At 45.9% G+C, this 13,551-nt stretch overlaps 1 long non-coding RNA gene across 1 annotated transcript in view; it reads right to left on the reverse strand.

Moving 5' to 3' along the window:
• Nucleotides 1–5,293: 5,293 nt before the first annotated feature.
• LOC137557781 (uncharacterized) overlaps nt 5,294–13,551 on the reverse strand; it is a 24,851-nt gene continuing 16,593 nt past the window's right edge. The window contains exon 3 of the long non-coding RNA XR_011029621.1: nt 5,294–5,378. This is a non-coding gene — a long non-coding RNA (uncharacterized lncRNA). The remainder of the gene's footprint in view (nt 5,379–13,551) is intronic.

Raw genomic sequence — 13,551 nt, forward strand, 5'->3', positions numbered from 1 at the left:
TGCTCACAGTGTCTACATCCACACTTAAGGCCAGGTAGTCTGCTACCTGCCGGTCGAGGCATTGGTGGAGGGTGGATCCGGAAGCGCTAAGGCGAGGCGTTGGACTAAAGAATGTCCGCATGTCCGATATCACCATGAGATTGCTGGAGCGTCCTGTCCTTGCCTGCGTGGACATGGGAGAAGGATTACTGGCAGTGGTACCTTTATTGCGTTGTGCTGTGGCATCACCCTTAAACGCATTGTAAAGCATATTTGCCAGCTTGTTCTGCAAGTGCTGCATCCTTTCTGCCTTTTGGTGATTTGGAAACATCTCCGCCACTTTGTGCCTGTACTGAGGGTCTAGTAGCGTGGCCACCCAGTACAGCTCATTCCCCTTGAGTTTGAAAGATGAAAGATGAAAGATGCCATCTGCATAAAGTACTATCCATCCCCTCTTGCTCTTCCTCAGTGTTGTCAGCTAAGTTCTCCTCCCCCCAGCCACGAACAATACAATGAAAAAGTTGAGTAGCACAAGCCCCCTGCGACACCTGCTGTGGTTGTTCTTCTGCCTCATCCTCCTCCTCCAAAACAACACCTTCCTCATCATCTGACTCCTCTTCCCCAAACGACTCTTCCTCCTCCTCATCCTCCCCTCTGTGCTGCCGCAGGTGTTGAGGAATCATCTGCTTCTGCTGAGAATTGATCCCACAACTTTTCCTCCCATTTATGTTCCTGTTCACGCTCCTCCACAGCTTGATCCACCACTCTACGCACAGCACGCTCCAGGAAGAAGGCATATGGGATCAAGTCGCTGATGGTGCCTTCACTACGACTCACCAGGTTTGTCACCTCCTCAAACGGCTGCATGAGCCTGCAGGCATTTTGCATCAGTGTCCAGTACTTCGGCCAGAACATCTCCATCTCCCCAGAGTGTGTCCTTTGACTGTAGTTGTAGAGATACTGGTTGACGGCTTTCTCCTGTTGTAGCAGGTGGTCGAATATCAGGAGGGTCGAATTCCAGTGAGTCTGGCTATCGCAAATCAAGCGTCTCACCGGCAAGTTGTTTCTCTACTGAATATTGGCAAAGCGTGCCATGCCCGTGTAAGACCGCCTGAAATGCCCACACACCTTCCTGGACTGCTTTAGGATGTCCTGTAAGCCTGGGTACTTAGACACAAATCTCTGAATTACGAGATTGAGCACGTGCCATGCAGGGTACATGTGTCAACTTTCCCAAATTCAAAGCTGAAATGAGATTGCTGCCGTTGTCACATACCACGTTGCCAATCTCCAGTTCGTGCGGGGTCAGCCACTGATCCACCTGTTTGTTCAGAGCTGCCAGGAGAGCTGCTCCAGTGTGACTCTCCGCTTTGAGGCAAGACATGTCTAAGATGGCGTAACACCGTCGTACCTGGCATGCAGCATAGGCCCTGGGGAGATGGGGCTGTGTAGCTGGAGTGGAGATAGCAGCACCAGTAGAGTTGCGCTGCCACTCAGCCAAGGAGGAGGAGGACGACGACAGCGAAGAGGATGTAGCAGGAGAAGAGGAGGTGGCAGCAGGCCTGCCTGCAAGCCGTGGAGGTGTCACAAGTAGGTCCACTGCACAGCTACGTACTCCCTGCTTGCCAGCGGTCACCAGGTTGGCCCAATGGGCTGTGTAAGTAATGTACCTGCCCTGACCGTGCTTGGCAGACCAGGCATCCATGGTCAGATGGACCCTTGACCCAACGCTGTGTGCCAGAGATGACACCACTTGCCTCTCAACTTCATGGTACAGTTTGGGTATCGCCTTTTTAGAGAAATAAATGTGGCCTGGTATCTTCCACTGCAGTATCCCAATGGCCACAAATTTATGGAAGGCCTCAGAGTCCACCAGCTGGTATGGTAACAGCTGGCGAGCTAACAGTTCCACCAAGCCAGGTGTCAGATGCTGGGCAGGGGGGTGACTGGCAGAAATTGGCTTCTTCTGCTCAAAGATTTCCCTCACGGACACCTGACTGCTGCTGTGGGCAGAGGAGCAGGAAACGCTCAAGGTGAGAGGCGGAGTGGAGGAGGGTGGCTGTGATTGTGAAGGTGCAAGGGAGAAAGCGGCTGAAGATGCTGCACCTGAAGGAGGAAGAGGAGAAGGAGGGAGGCTTTTCTTTTGTGTGCTGCTTTTCCTCTGGTGCTCTTCCCATTGCAGTTTGTGCCTTTTCTGCATGTGCCTTCGTAAGGCAGTTGTCCCATTGTTGGTGTTGGCCTTTCCACGGCTCAATTTTTGGAGGCAGAGAGAACAGATGGCATTGCTCTGATCTAAGGCAGACACACTAAAAAGTTTCCAAACCGCTGAGCCCCCCTGGGTTGATGGCCCTATGGTGGCATCAGCAGCTGACGTTGAAGGGCATGTTGGCTGGCTGTACGTAGGTGGCGATACATGGCGCCGGACACTGCCACCAGCTGTTTCTGATGATGAGTTCCCCCTGCTTCTTTCAGGAACTTGTCTCCTCCTACTCCTCTCTGACTCCCCCTCTGAACTGTCCCCTTGGTCATCTTGTCTCTTAGGATCCCACGTGACATCGTCATCATCATAATCATCCTGCCCAGCTTTGCTTGCCTCAGACACCTCATAAACTGCACCAACAGCAGGTACTTCATCATCCTCCTCCTCACACCTTACGTCCATAGTGTCGCCTAACTCAGACGTATGAGGTGGTTTAACTTGCTTAGCTCCTTCATCTTGTTGTAACAGTAGTTGCTGTGAATCAGTTAATTCCCCACTAAATAACTCCTGCGAAGTGTCAAATGGAACAGATGTGGTGCTAGTAGTTGCACTGGGTGCTGCGGAAGATGAGGTGTTCTGTGTTAAATAGTTAACTACGTCCTGACAATCTTGGGAGTTCATGGGACGTGCCTTCTTCTGAGCACTGTACTTTGGTCCAGGGCCGCACAAAATCACATCAGCACGACCTCAAACAGACCTGCCGGGTGGCCTTCCTCTGCCTCTACCTGTTTTGTCCATATCGGGGGGGATGAAGTGAAAGGTATGCACTGACTTGACTAATACAATGTGCAGTCACACAGGTGCAGTTAACAGGTATGCACGGAGTGGTATATCACACTGCGTGTGCTCATGTAGGTATGTGGGTGCACTGAACAACAGTGAGGTATATGCAGTAATGGGTATTACAAATGTACACCTGTCACACACACGTACCGTGAACAGGTACAGTGACTGGTGGTATTAAATAGCACACTGCGTGCGCTCACATAGGTAGGTGGGTGCACTGAACAACAGGTAGGTAGGTACATGCAATGCTGCTGGGTATTACAAATGTAGACCTGTCACAAATACACACACGTACCGTGAACAGGTGCAATGACTGGTGGTATTAACAATGCGTGTGCTCACGTATTTGGGATTACAAATGTGCAGCTGCCTGTCACACACACAGGTAGTCACTGAATGTGCTGGGCCGGGCAGGGGCCAAAGGCCAGCTGCGACTGACTGACAGGGCTGTATATAAATATGATGCAAGTGGGCCACACACACACACAAAAAATAGATCACAAGAACAAGATTAGCTCTCAAAAGAGCTGTTGAGGGGTGCTTTTTTAGCAATAAGAATCAGCAAGGAGCAAGCTAACAAGCCTACAAGAGCCTAACTTAAATGTAATACAGATAAGAGGTTCCAGGAAAAGGGACCGGTAACGCTAACTCAGCAGCAGCACACGTGATGGAACAGGAGGAGGCGCAGGAGGAGAAGGCCACGCTTTGAGGCGCAACCCAGGCCTTGCATGAGGACAAGAAGCGTGCGGGTGAGCGGGTGTACTACTATTCCCAGCAGCGACACAGAGCACAATGCTATACAGTGGTGGGTGAGCGGTGTACTACTATTCCCAGCAGCGACACAGAGCACAGTGCTATACAGTGGTGGGTGAGCGGTGTACTACTATTCCCAGCAGCGACACAGAGCACAATGCTATACAGTGGTGGGTGAGCGGTGTACTACTGTTTCCAGCAGCGACACAGAGCACAATGCTATACAGTGGTGGGTGAGCGGTGTACTACTATTCCCAGCAGCGACACAGAGCACAATGCTATACAGTGGTGGGTGAGCGGTGTACTACTGTTCCCAGCAGCGACACAGAGCACAATGCTATACAGTGGTGGGTGAGCGGTGTACTACTATTTCCAGCAGCGACACAGAGCACAATGCTATACAGTGGTGGGTGAGCGGTGTACTACTGTTCCCAGCAGCGACACAGAGCACAATGCTATACAGTGGTGGGTGAGCGGTGTACTACTATTCCCAGCAGCGACACAGAGCACAATGCTATACAGTGGTGGGTGAGCGGTGTACTACTATTCCCAGCAGCGACACAGAGCACAATGCTATACAGTGGTGGGTGAGCAGTGTACTACTGTTCCCAGCAGCGACACAGAGCACAATGGTATACAGTGGTGGGTGAGCGGTGTACTACTATTCCCAGCAGCGACACAGAGCACAATGCTATACAGTGGCGGGTGAGCGGTGTACTACTGTTCCCAGCAGAGACACAGAGTGGCAGTAAACACAATGTTATACAGTGGTAGGTGAGTGGTGTACACAGAGTGGCAGTAAACACAATGCTATATAGTGTGGGTGAGCGGTGTAATACTGTTCCCAGCAGCGACACAATGACTGGGGGGACCCTGGCTAGCCTAGCTGGAGAGAGAACTACCCTGCCTGCCTACCCAAAGCTAAACCCACAGACAAATGGCGGAGAAATGACGTGGATCGGGTATTTATTTACCCAAACCACGTGACCCGTTCGGCCAATCAGAGCGCGTTCGGGTCCGAACCACGTGACCCGTTCGGCCAATCACAGCGCTAGCCGAACGTTCGGGGAACGTTCGGCCATGCGCTCTTAGTTCGGCCACATGGCCGAACGGTTTGGCCGAACACCATCAGGTGTTCGGTCGAACTCGAACATCACCCGAACAGGGTGATGTTCTGCAGAACCCGAACAGTGGCGAACACTGTTCGCCCAACACTAACCGTAATGATGTACTATGGGGGCGAATTGAACTTCCGGAAAAGTTTGCAGTTCTCCGCGAACGTGAACCCCAGGAAGTTCGCCGGGAACCGTTCGCCGGCGAACCGTTCGGGCCATCTCTACTGATTTCAGATCTGCGTGGTCACACATCATCCAGAGAACATAACATGCAAAAATACTACAGCTCATCTTCATCAATGAAATAATAAAGCAAGAGGTTTCTGGAAATCCTGGAGGCAGAAGCAGTTGTACGACTCAAGTATCCATTACTATAACTTCATCTAATTGTATTCTCATGTTATGTTTTGGTGGTCCTTGGGCAAAGGCTCTCCTCGGACATGTTCTGTGAAGTAGTGAGGGGCATCTTGCAGGATATCCCCGATCTGTAATCACAAAACAAAGAAGTACAATTCTAGCTTTGTAAATGTAGATGTCACTGATTTTTATGGTTCCCCCAGTGGACTCCTTTGGCATCTGGAAGGCTGCAGAAGTCTAATCACTTCTTGAAACTGTGTTTAAACACACCCTTGCCACTTATGCTGGGTACACACTGGGTACCGCTGTAGCTTGTTGCTAGCACACCGGGGACGTGTGCACGACAGCTCGGCGACAGCTCATCGCCAGGTCCCTCTGTGCAGCAGCCGTACACACGGCGCACAGAGGGAACAAAGATGCGGCGGAAGCTGTCGCAGAAGGTTCCTCCCCCCACCTGAAGCTCTGTCCATGGTCTATGGGTTGCTGTCGCTATTCCGCATACACACGCAGTTCGCGTGGTGGACTAGCGACAGTTGCGGCGAAGTTGCGGCGACAGCTGTTGCCGGCGATTGTCCGCGCCAATCGCCTGGCGACAGCTCTGACTAGCGACGGTTCGTGGCGCGTGCGTTATACACACGGGGGACCTGTCGCGCAACACGCGCTGGAAGCCGATGAAACTGTCCACCTCTGCATGGGACATCAAGCCATCCCGACCTGTGCTCAGACATCAACCAGCGTGTGGTTGCTTGTATGGTTGGTGATCTGAGTGGGTATGGTGTGACGAAGTGGCCATCCCATGTATTTTTAATATACATTTTTATGGTTATATATTTTGGAAAAATAAATTTTGATACATTTTTGGGATTTGATATGTGTACTTTGTTTATTGGGAGTGTATGTCCTGCCATTTAGTCCTGTCACTGACACAATTTTGATTAGTATGGTTGGGGCGACAGTTGTAACCCGTGTGTATGAGCCATAAGTGTAAGAAAATGTCAAAGATCACATTCTTCTTGCCCAGGAAGCCAGTATAGCAAATGATGGTGAATCTTTCCTTGCTAACTATTAAAGATAAAGAGCTCTCACAACTCATAGTTTTTCATCATTTTTCTGCTACTGTTTATACTAGATATTTTTTCTGGAAACTGCAAAGGATACTATTGGAAGAGGTAAAGTGAATTACATATTTAAAGGGAACCTTAACCCAGGAGGGAAAAAAGTTTCACTTACCTGGGGCTTCCCCAAGCCCCCTGCAGCCACCCTGTGCCCTCACAGCTCCTCGAGTGTCCTCTGGTCCCTGCCGCGGGCTAGTTTTATTTTCGGCCGACTAAGAGTCGGCCCCAGCAATGCGTACTCTTCTTCGCCTTTCGCACCGTCAAGCACGTCCGGCGCAGGCACAACAAAACTAACCCATGGTGGGGACCGGAGGACACTCAAGGAGCTGCAAGGGCACAGGACGGCTGCAGTGGGGTTGGGGAAGCCCTAGGTAAGTGAAACTTTTTTTCCCCGGTCCCCTTTAAATGGAGCAAATTATATCTTGCAATCTATTTTCTAGTAAATGAATAATACCAACAACAACAACATCAATACTAATAATAGTAGGAAATAATGGGGAGACAGCTCCACATATGAAGGGACAGGTGACTTCTTCCTACCCTCCCACTCTGTGGACATCCTTCTGTGCCCCCCAGTCAGGGCCATTTTTAGGCATAGGCAAACCAGTCAGATAATCAAGGGTAACACCTGCAGGAGGGTACAATAACAAATCTGTTCTTAGAATTTTGTGGTTTATGGAATTCTTATAGACAACTATTAGTTCCATTAAGAAAAGAATAAATAGTAGTAATTGTATACACCTAAATGAGCATGCTGATTAGCAGAATAAAGGAGGCTGGCATAGCAAAACAGTGATATGGCATGAGCTATTAACATGCTGGCTAAGCTCTAATTATTTTAGATGATCTGTATTGATTGTTTAACAGGAAGCATGAAATTTGGGTGCCCGTGGTTAATGGACGATTTGGGCGCCGCCATAGGCGTTCATGCAATATCGGCTATTGAGTGAGGGCCAAAAGTACGATAAATATTGTTTTGAAAATTATAAAGTTATAGTTTTTTAAATTATTTTCATTTTGCGAAAATCAGAACGTTATAGTTTTTAAAGTTTTTATCATTTTGAAAATGAGAATTTATAGTTATTGACATTTTTGGTCTTTTGCATGTAACAATTTTTTGTATTTTAAATTATCGATTTTAAATTTAATTACAAAGTTATAAATATTGAAATGTTTTGTTTTTTGTACTTAACAATTTTTTCGTTGATGCTTTCAGTTTTGGGTTAGGCGTCAAGAGGGGGGATTTTAGGCTTAGGCGTCAGGAAGGAGGGTTTTAGGCATCAGGAGGGAAGTTTTAGGATTAGTCGTCAAGAAGGAAGGTTTTAGGGTTAGGCATCAGGAGGGGGGTTTTAGGGTTAGGCATCAGAGGGGGAAGATTCGGTGTGAGAGAGAGTAGGGTTAGGTTTAGCTGTAGGAAAATATCATTAAAAAATGTTTATTTGTTTTACTATCATCTTCATTACTACTGTAAATATTTTTCCATTTTCATCTGGTGCCCAATTCACAATGCTATTTATTGTTTAGCCTTATATTGGCTTCACCCATTTTTTCTTGCACCCCAATTTCATGCATGCCCTAAAAGGTATAATGTTTTTATAAAAAGGCTACACGCCCCTCATAACAATTAACAATTAACAAGTGTATCCATTATAGAATCAGTGAGAGAAGCAACACAACTTCTGTATACAACCCATCAATTTGTCAGTTTGTTATTAGTGCCTACAAAACAAATGAATGCAGGTTGCAACATTCCTATTCACAAGAAGGGAAGGTGGGGGGGCAAAAGGTGCTTTTTTTAGTTTTCTTACATGTTTGTCTTGTTTGAAGATCACTCAAACATTTGGGGTTTGTGGGTTGGATAATTGGGGCAGGGATGGTAAAGAAGTAGTAATGGTGGTTACATAAATAGCGATTTGAAGGTGATAGGAATAAGGTGTTAAAGTGAACCTCCGGACTAAAAATCGACTCAGGAGCACTGAAAAGGCCTGGTGTTTCTTTAACAGTTTCACAGCATCAGAACTTTGTTTCTCTTATACAAGCCTCATTTTTAGCTGCACAGAAAAACTGCCCGGGCTTTTTCCCCCTGATGCTGTGCAAAGCATGATGGGATTTCTGATATTGTTGTTCTCTTTCTGCTGTTTTGGTGCAATTTTTTTTTTTTACATTTTGAATTTGACATTTGAAGCCTAGCGTGTGCAGCTGGGAGGGGTTATCAGGACACAGGACAGTTGGAACTGTGTCTCATGCTCCCTGTCACATCCTTTCAACCAAAAAGATGGCTGTCCCATGACAAAGATGGCAACCCCCATGAATCACAAACATTTGCCTGTTCTTTTAAAACAGGGAGGGTAAAAGATTATATTACCTATCTACTCTAATTAACATAACTAATGTAACTTAATAGCAGTATGTTTGTTTAGGCTGAAGTTCCCCTTTAAGTAACAAAGAAAAAATGATGTGGTTGAGGTAGGGATGAGACAGGGATTTATCCAAACCAGTGGTGACTGTGGGGGGAGGGGGGATGGTGTTTCTCCTCCTTCTTCTGCAGGATAAATGCAGGAGAGCAGTATAATATATACTTGCTCCAATGCTGTTTTGGGTCTTCCCTACATGACGTGGTGGGAACCAGAAGATGGCTTTATAGAGTGTGTGACTCCCAGAAATAAGTAGAGATCTGGAGTTACGGAGTAAGCATTATATTGCTCCACTGTGGTTACTAAGCAAGGGAGAGGGAGGATGTGTGTGACTAGCCATACAGGGGGAGGGGGAGTGTCATGAAAGCTTTGCCTAGGGGCCCGGGAGGGGAATGTTACACCCTTGATCCTGATCCAAATGGAATAGTAACGAGTGGGACCAGATTGTCCCCAGTGCAGGATAATGATGTTGACGATGATGACTACGATGACTACGATGACAACAACATGGTTGTCTATAACTACATTAATAAAATAGGAGCATCTTAGTTGTGTCGGAGACTTCTCATTTGTGCCATGTGTATCCCATTATTATCCCATATTCCAGTTCAGTTATGGTGTCAGTTCAATAAACAAGACAAGTGTTACTCCATAGTAAGTCACCACCATATTTTCATGGCAATGGTACAAGTCACATCTCTAGAACGGAAGTAATTATTGTGGCTTTGTGTGATGTTTATTGGCAGTACGGTTAAGACATGGTGTTGAGGCAAAACAAACACCATCATTATAAACGTACCATAAACATATGTGTATGTTGCAATATAAAATAGAACTTGGACCGAAATGAGAAGAATTATGAAGTTATACGTAGGGAAAGAATTAACTTTTCCTGTACATACAAAATGTTTCGCTTTCATGTGCGTGACTGATGAAACAATTATACATTAGTAGATGCAATCCTGTGCTACTAATTACTGTGGTGAACGCCTTGCATGCATGAGTAGGAAGGCCTCTCATTTAGACAGTTACTTTAAGATCAGGTCATAAAACTGCCAGCTGTTTTCCTTTAGGCTGGTCAAGATTTCACTTTTTTGACAAAGATAACTTTTATACTGTAACGTTTAACCACTTTACCTCCAAGAGCAATTTTCAGATTTCAGGGCTGCCTCCATTCATCTGCCAATAACTTTATCAGTACTTATCACACTGAAATTATCTATACATTTTTGCCACCAATTAGGCTTTCTTTGGGTGGTACTGTTTTCTTAAATTTTTTTTTATTTTAACTGCATTTTAATGGAAATAATAAGAACAAATGGCATACTATAGTTTTAAAATAAAATGTTCTACAGTGAATAAAACCCACATATTTTATTTGCCCATTTGTCCCGGTTATTGCAATATTTAAAATATTTCTCTAGTACAATGTATGGCATCAATATATTATTTTGCATCCAATATTAATTACAAGCCCATAATTTAAAGAATAACTAATATACCCTCTTGACATACATATTAAAAAAGTTAAGTCCGTAAGGTAACTATCTATGTATTTTTATTTAGTTGTATTTATTTTTTATATATACAAAAGTTTTATTTGGGTAACTATGGGTAACTATGGGAGAGTGTAAGGGTCACTTTTAAATGTATCTGTGGGTCTTTTTATTAAAAAAATGTATGTAGGTGTAATCTTATCATCTTAATCTTTACTATTTGGCCACAAGATGTCCTCGCGCATAGCTAGCAAGCTAACATGAAATAATGCGTGGATGTGTTACTTTCGGTTTTAGTCAATGACCGCGACATCTTATTGATGCTGGTGCTCATTGACACGTGTACGTATCAAAAACGCATAGAAAAACGCATGAAAAACGTTTTTTGATGCGTTTTTGAGATTATGCAACAAAACCAGCATTTTTGAAAACGCACACAGTGAAAACGCATATGTGTTTTTGATATGCGTTTTTTTACTGCTGCCCATAGACTTCCATTAGCAGCAAAAACGCAGCGTTTTACGCAACGCTAGCATTTCTGCTGAGTGTGCACCTAGCCAATGTTACAACCGATCTTTGGCGTTCAACAAAGCTTTTTGTCTGATTATTTTCCGCACATAAATATAGTAACAAGGACATGAGGTTGGATATACTACGAAGGGTAGAATAAGAGTAAAAACATATTGAACCTCCCTAGCGGTATGATTATTTTTGGATTTTAGGATCTGAAGGCGATGCAATTTTTTCACAAGCTTTTAGACCCTAAAAATCATAGCGCTAGATAGATCTGCGGCAGCGCTGCACATTACTCACCTTCCATGGATCCAGCTCAGGATTACCACTCTGAGCTGCGGCTTTCCGTCCAGTGCCTGACACGGGATTACAGTTAAGGAGGTTAATGAACTACCTCCTATCTTCAGCGGTTGAAAGATATCTAATTATACTACACTGATACTACTAACTGATCCTTCAAGCTCCAAAATAAGATCCAGGGCAGCTTTTGGCACCTTTTACTAATATATAATGAATAGTATATGGAAACACCGGGCAATTCTACCAAGTGACCCCGTTCTTAGTATGAACTACCAACATCTGCCTTGCATCTTATTTCGGAGATGTGAGGAAAATATAATGTTAAAAGTAGAGATGGCCCGAACGGTTCGCATTCGAACGTGAACACGCGAACTTTGGTGGTTTGCGTTCGCGGTGAACCGCATACTATATGCGAGTTTGACCCGCCCCCTATACTACATCATTAGGGTCAACTTTGACCCTCTACATCACAGTCAGCAGACACATGGTAGCCAATCAGGCTACACTCCCTCCTGGAGCCCCCCCCCCTCTCCCTATAAAAGGCAGGCAGTTTTGGCCATTTCCCTCACTCGTGTGGCTGCAGTAATTAGAGAAGGGAGAGGAACCCGCTGTAGACATAGGGAAAGCTTAGTTAGGCTCTTGTTATGCTTGTTAGCTTGCTCCTGCTGATACTTATTGCTAAAAAGAACATCTCAACAGCTCTTTTGAGTGCTAATGTTGTTCTTGTGATCTATTTTTTTTTGTGTGTGTCCCACTGACACTTACATGTACAGCCCTGTCAGTCAGTCGCAGCTGGCTCTTGGCCCCTTGCTAATTCCTACTGTGCCACTGCCAGGACCAGCACATTCAGTGTCTACCTTTTCACTGCACGTGTGTGACAGGCAGCTGCACATTTGTAATACCAATCACTGCATACCTGTTCATGTTTACTGCACCTGCGTGACAGAAGCACGCAGTGTTAGATGCCGGTCACTGCACCTGTTCACGGTACCTGTGTGTGTGAGAGCTGCACATTTGTAATACTAATCACTGCATACCTGTTCATGTTTACTGCACCTGCGGGACAGAAGAACGCAGTGTTATATACCAGTCACTGCACCTGTTCAGTGCACCTACGTGACCGCACGCAGTGTTATATTATATACCAGTCATTGCATACCTGTTCACAGTACCTGTGTGTGTGACAGCTGCACATTTTTAGTACTAGTCACTGCATACCTGTTCATGTTTACTGCACCTGCATGACAGAAGCACGCAGTGTTATATACCAGTCACTGCACCTGTTCATGGTACCTGTGTGTGTGACAGCTGCACATTTGTAATACCAATCACTGCATACCTGTTCATGTTTACTGCTCCTGCGTGACAGAAGCACACAGTGTTATATACCAATCACTGCACCTGTTCACGGTACCTATGTGTGTGACAGCTGCACATTTGTAATACCAATCACTGCATACCTGTTCATGTTTACTGCACCTGCGTGACAGAAGCACGCAGTGTTATATACCAGTCACTGCGCCTGTTCACGGTACCTGTGTGTGTGAAAGCTGCACATTGCATTGATACCAATCACTGCATACCTGTTCAGTGCACCTACGTGACCGCACGCAGTGTTATATTATATACCAGTCACTGCATACCTGTTCACGGTACCTGTGTGTGTGACAGCTGCACATTTGTAATACTAGCCACTGCATACCTGTTCAGGATACCTGTGTGTGTGCCAGCTGCACATTTGTAATACTAGTCACTGCATTCCTGTTCACTGCACCTGTATGACCGCATGCAGTGTTATATACCAGTCCGTGCATACCTGTTAACTGCACCTGTGTAACCGCACATTGTTGTACCAGCAGTTACTGCAACCTGTTCACTGCACCTGTGTAACCGCACATTGTTGTACCAGCAGTCTCTGCAACCTGTTCACTGCACCTGTGTAACCGCACATTGCATTAGTCAAGTCAGTGCATACCTTTCACTTCATCCCCCCCCCCCCAATATGGACAAAACAAGAGGCAGAGCCAGAGGCAGGTCACCTGGCAGGTCTGTTCGAGGTCGTGGTGTCATGATTTCGTGCGGCCCTCAACCAAAGTACAGTGTTCAGAAGAAGGTGCGTGCTATCAACCCCCAATAATGTCAGGACGTAGTTGACTATTTAACACAGAACACCTCAACTTCCTCAGCTGCCGCACGGAAGTGTGACGTATCTTCCTCCTCCTGCTCTGATTCTGGCACCCCACTTAACACTCCGTCGGCAGCCATCACCAAAGTGCCATCATCCCAGGGCTCAGTGGTGTGGAATGTTTTTGTGTGTCTACCTCAGATGAGAGCAATGCCATCTGTACTCTCTGCCACCGAAAATTGAGCCATGGAAAGACCAAGACCCGCGTACGGACAACTACCTTACAAAGGCACATCATTACAAAGCACAAACTGCAATGGGATGACCACCTGAGGAAA

Source organism: Hyperolius riggenbachi, chromosome 1 (genome assembly GCF_040937935.1).
Source record: "Hyperolius riggenbachi isolate aHypRig1 chromosome 1, aHypRig1.pri, whole genome shotgun sequence".
In the NCBI taxonomy this organism is placed as follows: domain Eukaryota; kingdom Metazoa; phylum Chordata; class Amphibia; order Anura; family Hyperoliidae; genus Hyperolius; species Hyperolius riggenbachi.